The following is a 15,346-nucleotide window of genomic DNA, read 5'->3' as shown; positions in this document are numbered from 1 at the left end:
GGAAAACCTGTTCAGTGCTGTTGGGACTAAATGCAGAGAAGAATTGACAATAAAAATTTTCTCTTCCTCTGTTAAGAAATGCTTTTTCAGAAGATTTGGAGTCGATTTTGAGAGCTAAAACAACTCTTCACATTATGGTGACCTATCTGTGACCATCATAGCCCTCATCTCCTCTGAGGAGCTCCAGCAGAGCCGGCCACAGTGATCCCAAGTGTCTGGAAATATCCTTTGTGCTGCCCTTCCCACAGCTGGGAAACATAGTGTTCATTTATTCCTCTGCTCATAGCTATCAGTGTGTGCAGAAGGGAGATATTTGCTCTTCCTTCCTGAAGCTTTCTCTGTAGAAGTTGCTCTTCTCTCAGGATACAGTGACCATATTAATGAATTCATCAATCACAATAATCTGATTAAATTGATGGGGGAGAAGGAGCCAGCAGATGAAACAAACAGATTATTTTAAGATATATGAGATACCCAATTAGTAACTGACTCAGCATTTAAGTGAAAGCATTGCTCAAGAGATTTCCTGGTAATCAATGTAATAAGCAACACTGTGGCTTTTCTTCTTTGAGAAGGGCTCATGGACTGTTATTAAGAACCTGTAAGTAAAGCAGTAATGAAGTGTTGCACATAAAAAATGCCGGTTACATATTACTTAAAAAGAGAAAAGTATGGAATTGTGTGTGTGCATTTCACTTACAAATGGACTGGGCTATGGGCAGTATCCTTGACAGATTAATATGGATTTTAAGCCTTGTACAGGTACTTCAGCCATGAGCTGGTGAATGTGTATTCAGGCATACAGGAAACTGAGACCTGAGTAGGAAGGGAGTTGCTTTGTGTCACTGGGGTTTCAGGAGCAGTCCCCTAGAGTATAGAGATAATGTGAGGGAAGCTCTCTGTCAGGGAGCATATGTTTTTGTGGCGATTACACTGTGTATAGATTAGGACTTCTGGGAGGGAGGGAATGGGAAAATGTGCTTGGAACATAGGACCATCTGCCAGTACCTTGGCATAGTCATTTCATTAATGGGAAGCTTATTAGCTTGAGTCCTGCAGAGATAGATAAGAAAGACAGCGAAAGAGACAGAAAACTGTCATCCAGCTGCCATTGAAAATGGGAGAAGATGGCTCTGATAACCTCCAAAATCTGATTTTATTAGAATTACTTGTGCTCTTCTAGGTAAGAAGGTATCAGTCTTCTTGTTGCGGAAAAAAAAAAATTCTAAATTTTGTGTTGCAGTGTGGGATGTTATTTGGTAGGGAAAACATTAAAACTGAAGGTGAGCTGGAACAGGAAAGAAGATGCTAAGAAAAAAAAATTAAGGAGCTATGATTTTTAGTGGGAAGTTCTTTTTTTCATCAAAATCTGCCTTTTCCCTTTGGTAAACACTCAGGGTGACCTTTACTGAATGTTGGATATTTAATGTTTGTGGTGATACAGGATGGCACCTGCAAGATACAACCCTGAGAGCATCACAGTCCCAGCCCTGGCCTAATGCAGGAGCCTCAGAGAGCACACAGCCTGTGTTCCATGTGAGGCAGAAAATTCGGGGAATGCTCTGGTTGGTCACAAAATAGTGTTCCAGAGGCAAAAGGGCAGTGGTTAGAGCCTGTGAACTCTGCTCCTGTGTCCTCACATACCCAGTTCTGCTGCTGACGTGGTAAGTATCCAAGCTTGTGCTCACTTCCTCAGTTTTGCTGTTTTGTTGGTCAGAAAAACTATATGTAGCTTGTTTTAGGGAGAGCTCTGCAGTTCTGTTGACAGAAGGGTTAAATGCCGTTGTATTTAAACAGCTCTGTTTTTCTTTTGACACTTGAATCAGCCTTGAGTCTGGGCAAGGGTGACATGGCAGAGCCTTTGCATGGTGAAAATGGTGGTTGGAAGTACCAAGTGGTTTGAATGTTGGCATTTGGGAAATTATTTTCCTTTGGTGTGTGCAGTTCAGGTTAGAGTGGTAGTTAAGATTAAGGGAAGGAATGAGCAAAAACCTGTTTTCCGTGAAAAGCCTTATAATCTGCAGTGCCTTAGTTCATGGGAGCATGGATGTGTTCAGGACGGTGGTGTGAGGGTTATGCAGTTCACCAACAAGATGGTCTGTTAAATAAGGCTGGACATGTTTTTGTTTGCACTGCTAGGATGGAAAAGGCAGTTTCCCCTGGTGTTTTTTGCTGATTTTTGAGGTAACTCAAATGGAGCATTGTCTCTGACTTTGTCTTTTGTAAATCTAGGGAAACAAAAGGAACATGCATTTTCAAAAAAATGAGTAGAAAAATATAGCTTAGGAGTGTCAAAACACCTAAGCAGAGTGATGCTTAACTGAAAGGGGGTTGGTTAGTCATCCACTTTGCAAATTCTCTTTTTGTATTGAGGATGGAAGAAGATTAGTGAGATGAAAATCTATGTTATTACAGAGATAAGAATAGGTTATGGCTGGGTCCCAAAGGAGAAAGAATTTTTTTAAATTATTGAAAACCCCCAACCCTTTGCTGTTACTCACGTGTAATGCTTAGACAATTATATGCAAAAAAAAAAATTATGATAGTAGTGTACAGCATGGTGTTTATATCTGTAAATGTATGTACAAATACTGACATAACATAAATTTACATCCTGCCCCTGTACTTGTTAAATTCAGTGGAAATGCTTGTGATGGTTCTGACAAGCATTTGATCAGATTCTCACACTGACGCTTGAATGTGTTCTGGAACTCAAACTGAATCTTCTACTTTGGAATATTTTTTTTCTAACTGCCTTTAAATTGAGTAGAGTTGATTCAAAGTCTTAAAAAATATTTGCCCTGCATGTGGTATCCTTCTCTTTTATCTACTGAAACACTGATAGTATCATACAGTGATAATACTCACCATGTTGCATGACTTTTGCATAGAATCAGAGAACCATAAAATAGCAGAATGTGCTGTCTTGGAGGGGACCCATCAGGGTCAACGAGTCCAACTCCTGTCTCTGTGCAGGACACCCCAAGAATCTCACAGTGTGCCTGAGTGCATTGTCCACACTGGCAGTTCATGTACTTGCTCTCTCAAGTAGTGGAAGAACATTGTTGGCCCCACAAGGGCATGGTAGGTCAAGGTTTTGGCTCAGTCTACGAGTCTAAAAGGCTTTTCACTTTGTGAAGCCATAAAGAAACCTCCAGCTGGCTGGATGCCTCTCTTAAAAACACAAGCGTGGCCTTATTCCGAAATGATGCTCAGGGAAGGTTGTGCATGCCTCAATGTCTTGGGATGAGAGGAGTGGGAGGGGGGCTTTTGCTGAGATTCCAGGGAAGCCAGGAAAGTCAGATGTTTGCATGAAAACACGGGGAATTTAATCTGACTGACTCAGAATCACTGTGAAAGGACAGAATAAGACAGGGAAAGAGTAAGAAGAATGGCAGCAGAGAGCTTTTAACTTGAGATATGAAAGGAAATTAAGAAGGTAAAAGCAGAAATTTTCATTTCATTGCAAGCACAAAAGCTCCTTTAGCTATTTGTGTGAACTATGAAATTGTGGAGCTTCATGAAGTGTTTCCCTTCCAGCAGAAGAGCACAGAGCTGAGTGCTGCCTGCATTGGGAGTGTTATGTACAGCTTTACTTTAGTGTCTTTCTGGGTCAGTGGCTCTTGAACAATGCCACACAGAGCTGCTTTAGTCGCGCTTCCATGAGTCAATCTGTAAGTACTGACATTTCTCCCTGATCATAACCCAGTGTCCTAGAGAATCTACAGGCTTTTCTGACTGCTGATCTCAAAGCATTTTTGGTGTTCCTTGAACTCAGGTTGGATGATCACGTGTACCTTTTTTCAGATGCCATTCTTCCTTAAAATTCAACTGGCAGTCAGATTGTTGACTTCAAAAGATCAAGTAAAAGTACGCAGCCAAGTCCTTGCACCTTCAACATTGAGAGAACTGATCCTGTTCACCTCAAATTGTTCTGGCACTGCTTTCTCAGTAGCCATAATCTGTATTGTCTCATGGCAAATAAAGAGAAAGAAAATTACTGATTTATGCAAAAAAAAAAAAAAATCTCCCAGCATAATGTACAAGAGGATCAAGCAACTGCATCATTTGTAGTTTTCCAAAATAGATTTCTGCAGCAGATTGTTTTACTTCTGCACACCAGAAAACACAAAGGAAGAGGGATGATAGAGTAAAATAATTAAATATACTTCCATCAAGCATATATGGTAATGGAGACTTCTCTGGGTGGATCAGGTATCTATTTCCATTCATGGGAAGGTTTGGTAATGGTTTGAGCATTTATATAGTCAGCCTCAGTGACAATTGGGAGCCCCGAGGGAGGAGGGAACAGTCTGTTCAACATTTGTGTATTCCTCATCAACTGACTGCACCTGCAGTCTTGATCATTATCAATCAAGTATTTGGGCATTTGGGAAGTAGTAGCAGTGAGAAGCAGAGCTTGAGAAGAGTCCGTGGAAAGAGAAAGAAGAGAAAGAACACATCATACATGAAATGTGAGAAAAGTCCTGAAGATATGTCTGTTTCTGAGAATTGGCTAAGCTGAATTTGGGGCTGAACAATAAGCAAGCATGTAAAAAGTAATCGCATAGGAAGTTTTGATTTCTTCTCTCCATTCACTTCCCGAAAAGCATGATCTTTTTTTTGTAAACCTGTTTTCTCTGTTCCATGCATGGAAATAAAACAGGTGCAGATGCAGGCAATCTGCAACAAGTCATGCCCAATTTGGCTCCAAGATATTATACTTATTCTTCCAAATTTGGATTTTATTCAACTTTGTGTTTGTTTTTTTCCAGGAAGACTATCTGTAATTTTTTTACCTAGTTTATTGGATTGAGTAGCTCTTTTCATTATACATTCTTTTCTGTACAACACGCTGTGGTATGGCCACTTTTTGGACATCTTGGAGGTTACCACTATGAAGTTCAAAGTGGTTGTGAAGAAAGTTGCTTAAACAGCAGATTTAAATTGAATTATGGGCAAAACTCCATTTTCTTTACCATCATATCAAATGTGGTTTTTATGTTATATTTGTGTATAGATTTTTTGCTTTATTGCTTTCCTCTTTTATAGAAATGAACAATGTTAGTTCTGGTTTTAATTAATTCCTTAGTTGGGAGTATGTCGTAACTTAGAATTGCAGATTTATACCATTATAGGCCTAGGGTGAGGTTAAACAAGGAGCTGTTTATACTTTTTTCCCCAAAAACATCTGAGATATTGGAGGAATCTGCTCTGCAATGTAGAGTGCATGTCATTTATGTTAAGACAGAGATAATAGTAAGCGTAAGGAGCCTGAAGAGGCAACACTGTCCAGATCAGATACTGACAGTGAAAAAGGAAAAACATAAAGTTAGCAGGCTTCTGACTTAGTTTTCTTTATTTAATGGAAGAATAAAATGAGAGAAGCAAATTATTCTCTTCCTCTTCAAATTCTTCATTATAAGTTGTCAGCTTCACTCAGGGGTCACAATTTAGGCACAAAACCTTTACACAGCTTTTGGTTGACCTTAAAGTCATTCCTGTGGGATTTGGGCACCTAGGTGTTCTCAGGCTGTCTGGAAACGTAACACATGACTGCCTTTCGTGAATCTGGTTATTTGTTTGCTGCTTGTTTTAAATGGTATTTTTCTTAAGATGGCAATGGCTTTGTGACAGGTGCAGGGGGATAAGGCATTGCTTTGACTGTGTGAGCTATGGTTTACTAGGAGCAGGAAAAGACTAGTACCAAATTAGGTGCCTTTAGTTCTTTTGGGTGCTCTTAATTTGGAATTCTTTGAGGAGGATTAGCCTAAACAAGCCATTAGCAGAATTGTTTAAATTATCTGAATGGGGTGAAAGGTTTAAATACAGTGCTCTACTCCTTTAACCCGGTAATTCAGAGAATACTCAATGCTATCAACTGAATTACAGCATTGCTGCCAGAAGGCAGTGGCTCTGTGGCAGGATGGAAACTGACAGTCATTCAAGATTTATCTATCTAATACTCAAATCATAGTTGTTCCTTCTTCAAGACTCTTCTTTGATCATTAGGGAATAGTCACAAAGGCTGGGAGAGGAAGAGAGAATAGTAGTAATGGAGCTTAATCAGCTGAGAAGACTGCTTCCTTGCTACCTGGTGAGAGCAAAACCAAATGAGAACCAGGAGAGATCTTTTCGTAATATTGTAGTCATTCTCCCTTTCTTTACAAATTTTTTCTCACAAAGGTGGCATGATTTTAGCTGCTAGGTTGCAGCACTGGGAAGAAGGCTACTGATAGCTTTTTTTGCCATTGGCCTTGATTGCAGTTGGTTTGCTTTTTTGCTTGTATGTCTGGTGGCATACAGCTAAGCTGATAGCAGGAGAGAAAAGGACAGAGGCAAAGACAGCATTCCTCTTTTAATACTTCACTGCTTGCATTGGCCTTTCTGAAACTCAGACTGCTAAAGCAGTCAGGGTCATGGGCATTTCACAGCAGCACGGTTGCAAGCAAGCACAGTCATGCTGATGGCAGCCAGGGCCTGGGCTGCCTGCCTTTCATGCCATGAATAGGCTTATGGGGAGGGATCCTTTCCTTTGTGTACAGCAAGGCGATGCCCCATAAGGACACTCAAGATCTGTACTAGAGCATTGGATGAACTGTACTAAGCTGTTTGCTTTACGTTGTCAAAGTGATCATAAAGCCTTAGAATATCCTGAGTTGGAAGGGACCCACAAGTATGATAAAAGTCCAACTCCTGGCCCTGTACAGGAGAGCCCCAAGAAGCACACCATGAGACCTAAGAATGTTAGCCAGACACTTCTTGAACTCTGGCAGGCTGGGTGCTGTGACCTTAATGCTTCTCCTTCATCAGATGGTTCTGCCTTTTACTTCTGTTGTGATAATTTTGCCGGTGAATTACGTTGAAGACAACCCCTCATACAAGAGGGAGAGGAGGAATTTAAGAGATCAGTTCTAGAACTTTGAAAATTAGACTGCTTTCTCTTATGAAAAATACAAGTTCACTTGAGAGCTTTGGTTTGTCTCAGAAAACATTTCCCTTCCTAAACTAATTCTGCAGGATGTATGTGAATAAGTAATAAAGGAACTGTCATGGAATCACAGAATGGGAGGGACATCAAAGATCATCTCATTCCATCCCCTCTGCCATGGACAGGGACACCTTCCAGTAGACCAGGTTGCTCAGGGCCCCATCCAGCCTGGCCTTGGACACTTCCAAGGATAGGACATCCCCAACTTTTCTGAGCAACCTGTTCCAGTGCCTCACCACTCTCACAGTAAAGAATTTCTTCCTGCTATCTAATCTAAACCTACTCTCAGTTTGAAGCTATTCCCTCTTGCCTTGTCACTACATGGCCTTGTAAATAGTCTCTCTCCATATTTCTTATGGACCCCCTTCAGGTACCGGAAGGCTACAATTAGGTCACCTCAAAGTCTTCTCTTTTCCAGGCTGAACAATCCCAATTCTCCTAATTTTTCCTCACAGCTAATTTCCTCACTCCTAATTTCCTCAGCGAAGTGCTCCATCACTCTAATCATCTTGGTGGTCTTCTGCCTTTTGGACTTGCTCCCACAGGTTGATGTCCTTCCTGTCCTGGGTATTCCAGAGCTGGATGCAGTATTTCAGATGTAGTCTCAAATAAATATGTTAAGGTAAATGTATTCATGTGTTTTGATGTCCAGTGTCCTTAATTTACTATTTCAAGTATATCCTTGCTGCCTAGTTTCCATTTCTTTCACTTGTTTGGAGATTCTGGCAGTGAATGCAGTTTTCTGCATGGTCCTTTTTCATAAGCATTTGCAGTTTCTGCCAGTAACATTTTCTGATAATTGTTGCTTGGTTTCACTCATTCCCAGATAGCTTTGTCTTTCCTCTTCTCCTTCTCTATGTATATTTTCCTTTTTCCTGTTTGATTGCTGCAGTCCTTCTGTATTTACTTCCTATATCCACTAGAAAGCCAACCCTGTCTTTGCTCATCTTTGTGCAACTTTGAACTGTAAAACTGCACAATTCTTAAAAAGTATTTGTCAAAGAAATGCAGACCTCAGGTGGCTGTGGGTTTTTTCCTGAATTATATTTTTTTTGCAAAAATTAACTAAAATTTCCACCATCTGGTGAGCAGGGCTTTCTATTCTGTTTCCTACTCTTTATTTCTATATTTCTTTCTATTATCATATTTCTTAAAATATTTGCATGTTTTGACTATATCAAGATATATTCTCTTTTCCCCATGTATGCTTTACCATTATATATTTTCACTGTGCTTCTGACTTGGGCTTTTAAAATTATTAATGTTTTTAAACTAAGGACAGTCATGTGTCTTTAGTGTAATTACTACAGAGACATGCAGGGTAGAACTGTTGTGTGTCTGGTGTGACTTGAATTGTTTGCCTAGACTGAGGATAAGATCTTCATGGGAAAATAGTTCTGCCTGGTTGGGCTCCTGTGTGAATACTATTTTTCTGACTAAGAGGACTCTGTTGTATTTGATTAGTGTAAATATTAAGGTTTTTATGCTTAAAAAACCCAAGCATCCTTCTCATTTTCCTGAAAGCTGTTTTATCTCGTAATGGTGAAGGAGACCACACACGTGCTCTCATATGTGTCCTGAGATTTCCAGACAGCATCTGTTACACTGAGATTTGGCCTTTATTCTGGAGTAAAAAGTAAAGTGAAACTTCCAGTGTGACTGGTGTTTGAAGAAATAAAACTGTCAGGAATACAAATGTCACTGCTTATTGAGTCTCTGTATGGTGCACCCCCTGTCTAACAGGAGCTCCTGCAGGAGCCTGCCCGGCTGGCACACAAGCTCCTGAGCTTTCCCACTCCACTGTTACGGCTGGTAAATTTGCAAGTAAATACAAACATGGGAAAAGATATGATGATGCTTCTGGAGTTAATGGCATCCTTCCAAAATCACTTAATTGTGTGCTAGGCAGAGTTTCGTTTCCATTAGTAAATGCTTTGATGGCTAGAGATGAAATGTGGGGTTGCCTCTTCTGTTAAGCATTTGGGAGCTGGTATTAAGCAGCTGTTGATAATGGTGGTAATGTACATTTTGTGCTGAGGACTTTGCAAACATACAAATCTGTTTGCATCTCAGGGACAACATAGGCACAAGAGCATGTATGTAGGAGGGAAATAGGAAATCATTCGTTTTTTTGCCAGCTCACTTGCATTTCTGTGGAAATGACAACAGTGTCATCCTTTTTGTGTTGCTTTAAATTGCTTCTTTAATTTGAGGTTCTGTAAAATAAGTCTTTTAGTGAAATCAGATTTGGCCAATTCCAGTCTTATTCTACTGATAGATTTTTCTATCTGGTTGATAGTATTGCTCTGTTCTTTGTGTTTAATCACTGGCAACTTATCAATTATTGCATTCAGTTTAAGTTCCATGTTACCCCATTCAGCTGGCATTAAATTCTGCCCCCTTCTTACTAGGCTGTTGCATTTCTACTTGTATCTGTTTTGACATGCCTTAGTGGCAAACTGTGGCACAAAGAGCAGTTTATTGACCTCACTGCTCTAACAGTTTCCTGAGTTTCTGTGAGTAGGAGTAAGTTCCATTTTTAAGAGCTGAAGACAAAATTATTTGTAACTTGTGTTCCTTTCTGAGTGTCTCCCCTGCATTTGCTATCTGCTAATCCTTTTGGTTTTTTTCAGGTTTTCTGTATTCTGGAAAGTAAAACCAACTAGGTCAGGGTGATACTCTATCTTGTTCCAAATCAGCACTTTCGTAATAGTTTACATCAGAGAGTGCAAGATATTTTGCAGTGAAATGGAGAGCCAACTCCTATGGGAAACTTCTGTTAAATGTTAGTAGTTGGATGTTGGTCTTACTGACTACCATGAGGGTAGCATTTTAGAAATTCTGCTAATAATTAACTTCCTAATTTGACTGTTTTTCTCAAGGACTCTCACTGGCTTGTTCTGTGGAAAAAAACCCATTTCTTTAGTTGTCTATTCTTTTTACAGTGAAATCAAACATTCACATCTTCTGTAGTTTAGTTGTTTTGTGGTTGCATCTGGCTGTTCTGATGTTTACCCTGGTGTTTTAGGATCTGCAGAGGCCAAGCATGCAGAGCTTCTTATTCTGCCTTCTGAAACTATTTAGTGAAGGAAGGTAAGAATTAAGGGTCAAAAGAAGAGAGGAAAATTGTATCCTGTAGAAGGATAGGTACTTTATTTTATTAAACTAATCTCTATCTAACCAGGAAAAAGAAGAAACTTTTGCTCTTGTAATTATGTGAGGAAGGCAGAGAGCTGGGTGTGCTTCATTATATTTCCAGGCAGAGCAAGTGTGGTTCTTGTTTAGTAATTGGCTGTAGTGGTATTAAAGATTATTGGAAACTCAAAGGTCAGAATTTTTGCTGAATCAGGGTCTGTGTGACCAGGAAGGCTGCAGAGGTACCTGCATATCTGTGGCACAACTGATGAGAAAGAGCTGACTTTAGAAGCTGTCCAACAGGTATAGTAAAGTTACAGCAGTCTAGTGTGTGCCGCCCTCGGTGTGTTGGTGACTCTTGAGACGCCCTCGTGGCGAGCTGCTCTGTGTGCCTGTCTCAGTGTGTGTGTACACACATTCCCTGGGATTCTCTTGGCTTCACAGTAACTTCCATCTGTGTGATCGCCAGCCAGGCAGAGACGTGGAGGAGGGTGTGACTCCCTCCTTGGGGGTGGTTTGTTTTTGTTTCACAGTATATGTAATTGTAAAGGCTTTGGGGAATAGACTACACAGACTTTGTCACACTATTGATGTTTTACTGAACTGATTTAGCTGTGGCCAAGACAAAAGAAGGTAACATCTTATAGTTTGCTTTGTTGGTTGTTTCAAAGACAACAATATTAATGAAGAGGTGTGAGAAATCTCATTTGGATTGTGCTGGCATTTCCAGTTCTCTCAGCTCATAATGAATTTGCTTCTTCTGTGAACTTTGTTTTCTCTTTGTGGTTCTAAACCCAGGTTCCTGGTTTGTTGACTGGGGGGATTTTTCCCTCCTGCATTTGTCATTTCTCATCTCACCCCAGTCTTTCTCACTCTTGCACAGTTGAGCTTGCTGCAGTGCAGCCCTGTGTCATTGTCTAGTCATTGCCAACACAGCTGTTGTCACGGCCTCAGTCTGTCCTCATGCCCTGTTTGGTGTAATGTAATCATTACCTTGGTTGTGGAGAGCGAAGGTGCGCCTGCTAAGTAAATGTTTACCAACACTGCTGAAGGCTAACATTAGGGAAGAGAGAGAGAAAGATTGCTTTAAGTCTTGTTTCGTCTCTTTTTTATTTGTTTTAAAACAGAACCTTGTTCCTGAGTGAAGCAACCGATGAGTGTTTTCCTTCACCAAACTGTGATCAAAGGTAGGTGCACAATCTTTTGCATTTTTATGGACTGACATATCCAGGTTTGGTGAGGGGGAGACCTCAAGCCCTTATGAGCAGTCTCATGTCAGAAACGAGGTAAGGTATTGGGTGGAGGAGGCGGCTGGACTTTCTTGCTGCACTGTGAAGTTGCACTCCTCCTTCATTCATCCCTCAGTAAAGAGCTGCAGAGGAAACCATTTCATGTCTCTGGTCTTCAGCTGTACAGTTCTCAGAATAAAGTAGCAGATGAGTTAATTTAGATCAGGAAGGGATTTCTGATGCAGTTTCTGGGACTGCGATAGGACTGGGTGGTTGCTTACTGCTAAATATTACTTTATTTGGATGGAGTTACTACTTCCATAACTTCTGGGCAAAATTTCGGGCAATGTTGTTCATTATCCATTAACTCTGCCTTTGAAAAGAAATGGGAAGGATGTGGGCAAAAAAGCTTTTAAAGTTTCAGATTTTGCGTATCACAGAATCGCTGACCCGTGCATAACAGCTGTAAGATCCCTTTGGGAATAACTATTTACATTGCTTTCAGCATACTGGAACTGCATTCATGACTTATACCCACAGGAAATATCATAAATGTAATTAAAAATTAAAAATAGAAATACTGGATTGGTCAAAATTCTGTGCTGAAGGAAAAGAGTCCTACTTTTTTCCCCTTCACTTCTGTCTGGGTGAACAGTGAGGGAAGGTTATTCTTGTGGAGTTTATTTAGTATATATGTTTGAATACTGCACGCTAATGTAGGAAAAAAAAAAGGCACTGTTCTGCTGAGATGTCTGATGGAAAACTTGCAGAGATTTAGCCTCCTGTGATATTTAAAAATTACAGGTGCTAATATACTTACAGAAGTGTTAATCCTGTCTTAGGAGTGGAGGTTCCTATAATCAGTGCAGTAGAAAGAGGGCTGATGTGGTCCAGTGAAAGTTTCTTAGATTTTTTTCTTGGAAGTAACAGATGATTTAGTTCTGTATGGGTGCTGAACAAATGGGGTTGAAATACTTTTTAATGCCTTAAAGAGTGTAGTATGGATTTCTCAGATTGTTTTATATGAGTAAACCACTACGGATTCAACTGCACAGAAAATCAGGGGGCAGAGAAGACAGGATGGAGCAGCTCATGACTTAGGCCAGTAGTCTGGGTTTATAGGAAGGAGATTGCAGGAGCTGGTGCTTAGTGCTGAGTTCCAGTGTACAGTAGCTGAGGTGGCGAGGAAAGGTGGATATGCTGAAACAAGGACTTTGGGCTCTCTGAGCCCTACACATGCTACAATTCTAAATTCCTTTGTATGTCAACTAGAAGCTGAACTTTACCCTAATTTTCCTGCAAAGGCTCTGGTACTGTTGAAATGAAAGATTTCTTCCAGGGCTGATTTCCACGCAGCTCCCACTTTCTTTTGGCAGCCACTCATGCTGCGGCTTTATGCTTTTTCACAACCCTGACCCTAACCCTGAGTTTTCTGGAGACAGACAAGCATCCTTAGGCCTTGGTTAGATGAAAGGATTTTGAAAGAGAGGTATGACCTATGTAGTTGGTAGGGCCCTGTTGTGATAGCTGATTCCAGTGTGATTAGAATACTAAGTCTTGTCTCCTGTAAGCTTTTTATCAGATTTACCAGAGAAACTAGTAAAAGAACAAAAGTAACTTGAAATGTGTGATGCATGTTTTTATATTTGCAGTATGTTCTTGTGAAGAGTAAAGTGGTAGAAGCTGAAGCTAATTTTGCAAACTTGAGATTTTAAAAATAACAAATTACACAGAAATTTGAGATAAAGTGGAATGAGTGTAGTGACCACATTAGCATTCTATTCAGCTTGAATAGTGGTGTTCTTCCAGAGACATTTGGTATAATTTTCATGTGTGAAATTGATAAATATTTATAATAAATGAGAGAGTCAAAATATTAGTGGAATGCTTCATGTATTCTACTAGTGTCAGTGTATATGTGACATCATGGTTGGAAGAGCAAAGGGAGAGCAATGTTTGACTTCAGCTATTGCTGCAGTAAATTGCTGCTGCACCACTGATTTCATTGACACAAAGGGTAGAAAATGGGAAAGGACAGCAAAAATGTAGAAATTATAGGAGATGGAAGGGGAACCATGCAGTTAGAATATACAGCCAGGTAGTCCATGCAGAATCCATTTCACTCTACATGAAAGCAGAGCTATTGGAAAATTTAAGGTATTATTATCAATTTAAAAGTGGAATTTAGGCTTTCCTTGTGCCAATTCATGATTAGCTCATCCGTAGCAATACTTACTTATTGCTTAAGACTAATGTCTTAATATTTCCTGCCTGTGCCAGCAATATCCCACAGTTAAATTAGAGAAAGTGAGTCCCAAAATGCCTATAGCTTACTTTTCAAAAAACTTTTATTTTCCCAAAAATATTTATTTTCCTGTCACATAACTCTCTTCAGTTGTAGCAGAAGTAGTGGGGCAAATGACTTCTATTATATTTTAACTTTTTCTGGTTCCTAACCATGTCTGTTTTGTTAGTTGGTTCTAATAAGGATTTGTCTGCCAGGTGTTCCTTTGCAATCACCAGTTCTTCATCTTCATGTCTGGAGCAGGTTACAGTAAACCAGTTCCTCTGAAACTTGTGGAATTAACCTAATATTATTGATGAGGTCCTGTCATCAAAACAGCTCTAGAGGTGTGCTGGTTAATTTAAATGGTGTCTTCATGACATCATGCCACATTTATGCAATAAGGGTTGAATTTTAGTACTTGGACAAGATTTGGTTTTAAAGATTTTAATTAGCTTATTGGTCTCAAATTTGAGAACTGGCAACATTCATGGTGGATTTTTGCCAGTTTCCTTAAAAATGATGTAAATTGTTTGGCTGTTGCTGAAGATGAGCCTGTTGAGTATTAAAGATGAATACAAAAATGGATTAACTATCTGAAAGTGTAGGCACTATGAAGTGTAAAGACCATGTAAAACTAGCAACCTGCGTAGCAGCACCCACTACCCTCATTATCCTTTCCTCTGTGTAAGTGTGCTTTGTCCCCAAGTGGGCTTTGGAGATCTGTGAGATAAGAAATGTGAGCACAGCTGAACAGAGACAAAAAATTAATTACAAAGCAGAATGGCATGACTTAGGGTGCTTTGTGGGGGCATGTTCCTCCCTTCTGGATGTATCGTCCATTTGTCAGTAGAATAGCTTAACTCTGACCCTTTCACCCTATTCATAACACATTTTAAATGAATGTCGTGGTTAGGGAATGCTCTGTTCAATATGTGAGGGGCTCTTCCCCTCCCTTAACATGGAAGATGAAAAGTGACACTTTATTGTTAGGTTTTCTTCTATAAATGCAGATGCATGTTCTTCCTTTCTTTTACCTTCTTCCACAAAATGATTCATGTGTTTAATATATTACAAAACTCTGTTAGTGTCTCATATTATACTTACTCTATCTGGTATTAAAGTTGTTGATCCAAGGCCCACACAAAACTGCCAAGGTATGTCTGAAGGCCATGCTTAAAGGCTTCAGGAATCAACTTAGGTGTTGATTATGGACAACTTGGAGGGCTTCCCAGAAAAGACCTGCACACTTGACAGTTACAAGAGATGAATATTGTTTCCATTGATTTTTAAATCTCTTCCTGCTACTGCTATGCACCAGCCTCTGAGGGTACAGCAAGAGGTGGGAGCTGAGGCACTCAGAAGGCAAGGGTGACGCCAGTGCAGCAGTGCCACCACTGATGGGGCAGTTCCACAGGGGCTGAGCACGGCAGGCAGAGCTGGGTCCCAGAGACAGGGGTTGTCCACACTCCCAGGTAAGATGGAGCAGTGTTTGAAGATTGGGTGATTTACACACTAAGGCCGCTTAGTTGAAACATATTTACCTTGGTATAATGTACTCTTTTAAGCTGCTGATACAAAACACAGCAAGAGGTTTGGGTCTTAGCAACAACTTGGAAATTATGCCATTACACAGTATGACCCTGGTGAGGAGGAGATACTGCAAATACTGTTAATGTTTTTGTAAAAACTGTGATTCTTTCTTAA

General features: G+C 40.1%; 1 protein-coding gene across 2 annotated transcripts in view; it reads left to right on the top strand.

Moving 5' to 3' along the window:
- NDST2 (N-deacetylase and N-sulfotransferase 2) overlaps positions 1-15,346 on the top strand; it is an 88,034-nt gene that overhangs the window by 27,884 nt on the left and 44,804 nt on the right. For both annotated transcript variants that reach the window (XM_066324048.1, XM_066324047.1), the window contains exon 2: positions 11,254-11,313. The gene's annotated coding sequence lies outside the window, so the exon portion shown is untranslated. The remainder of the gene's footprint in view (positions 1-11,253; positions 11,314-15,346) is intronic.

This window comes from Sylvia atricapilla, chromosome 8 (assembly GCF_009819655.1).
Source record: "Sylvia atricapilla isolate bSylAtr1 chromosome 8, bSylAtr1.pri, whole genome shotgun sequence".
In the NCBI taxonomy this organism is placed as follows: domain Eukaryota; kingdom Metazoa; phylum Chordata; class Aves; order Passeriformes; family Sylviidae; genus Sylvia; species Sylvia atricapilla.
The sequence above is the reverse complement of the archived record's forward strand: the minus strand, read 5'-3'. Positions and strand labels throughout refer to the sequence as shown.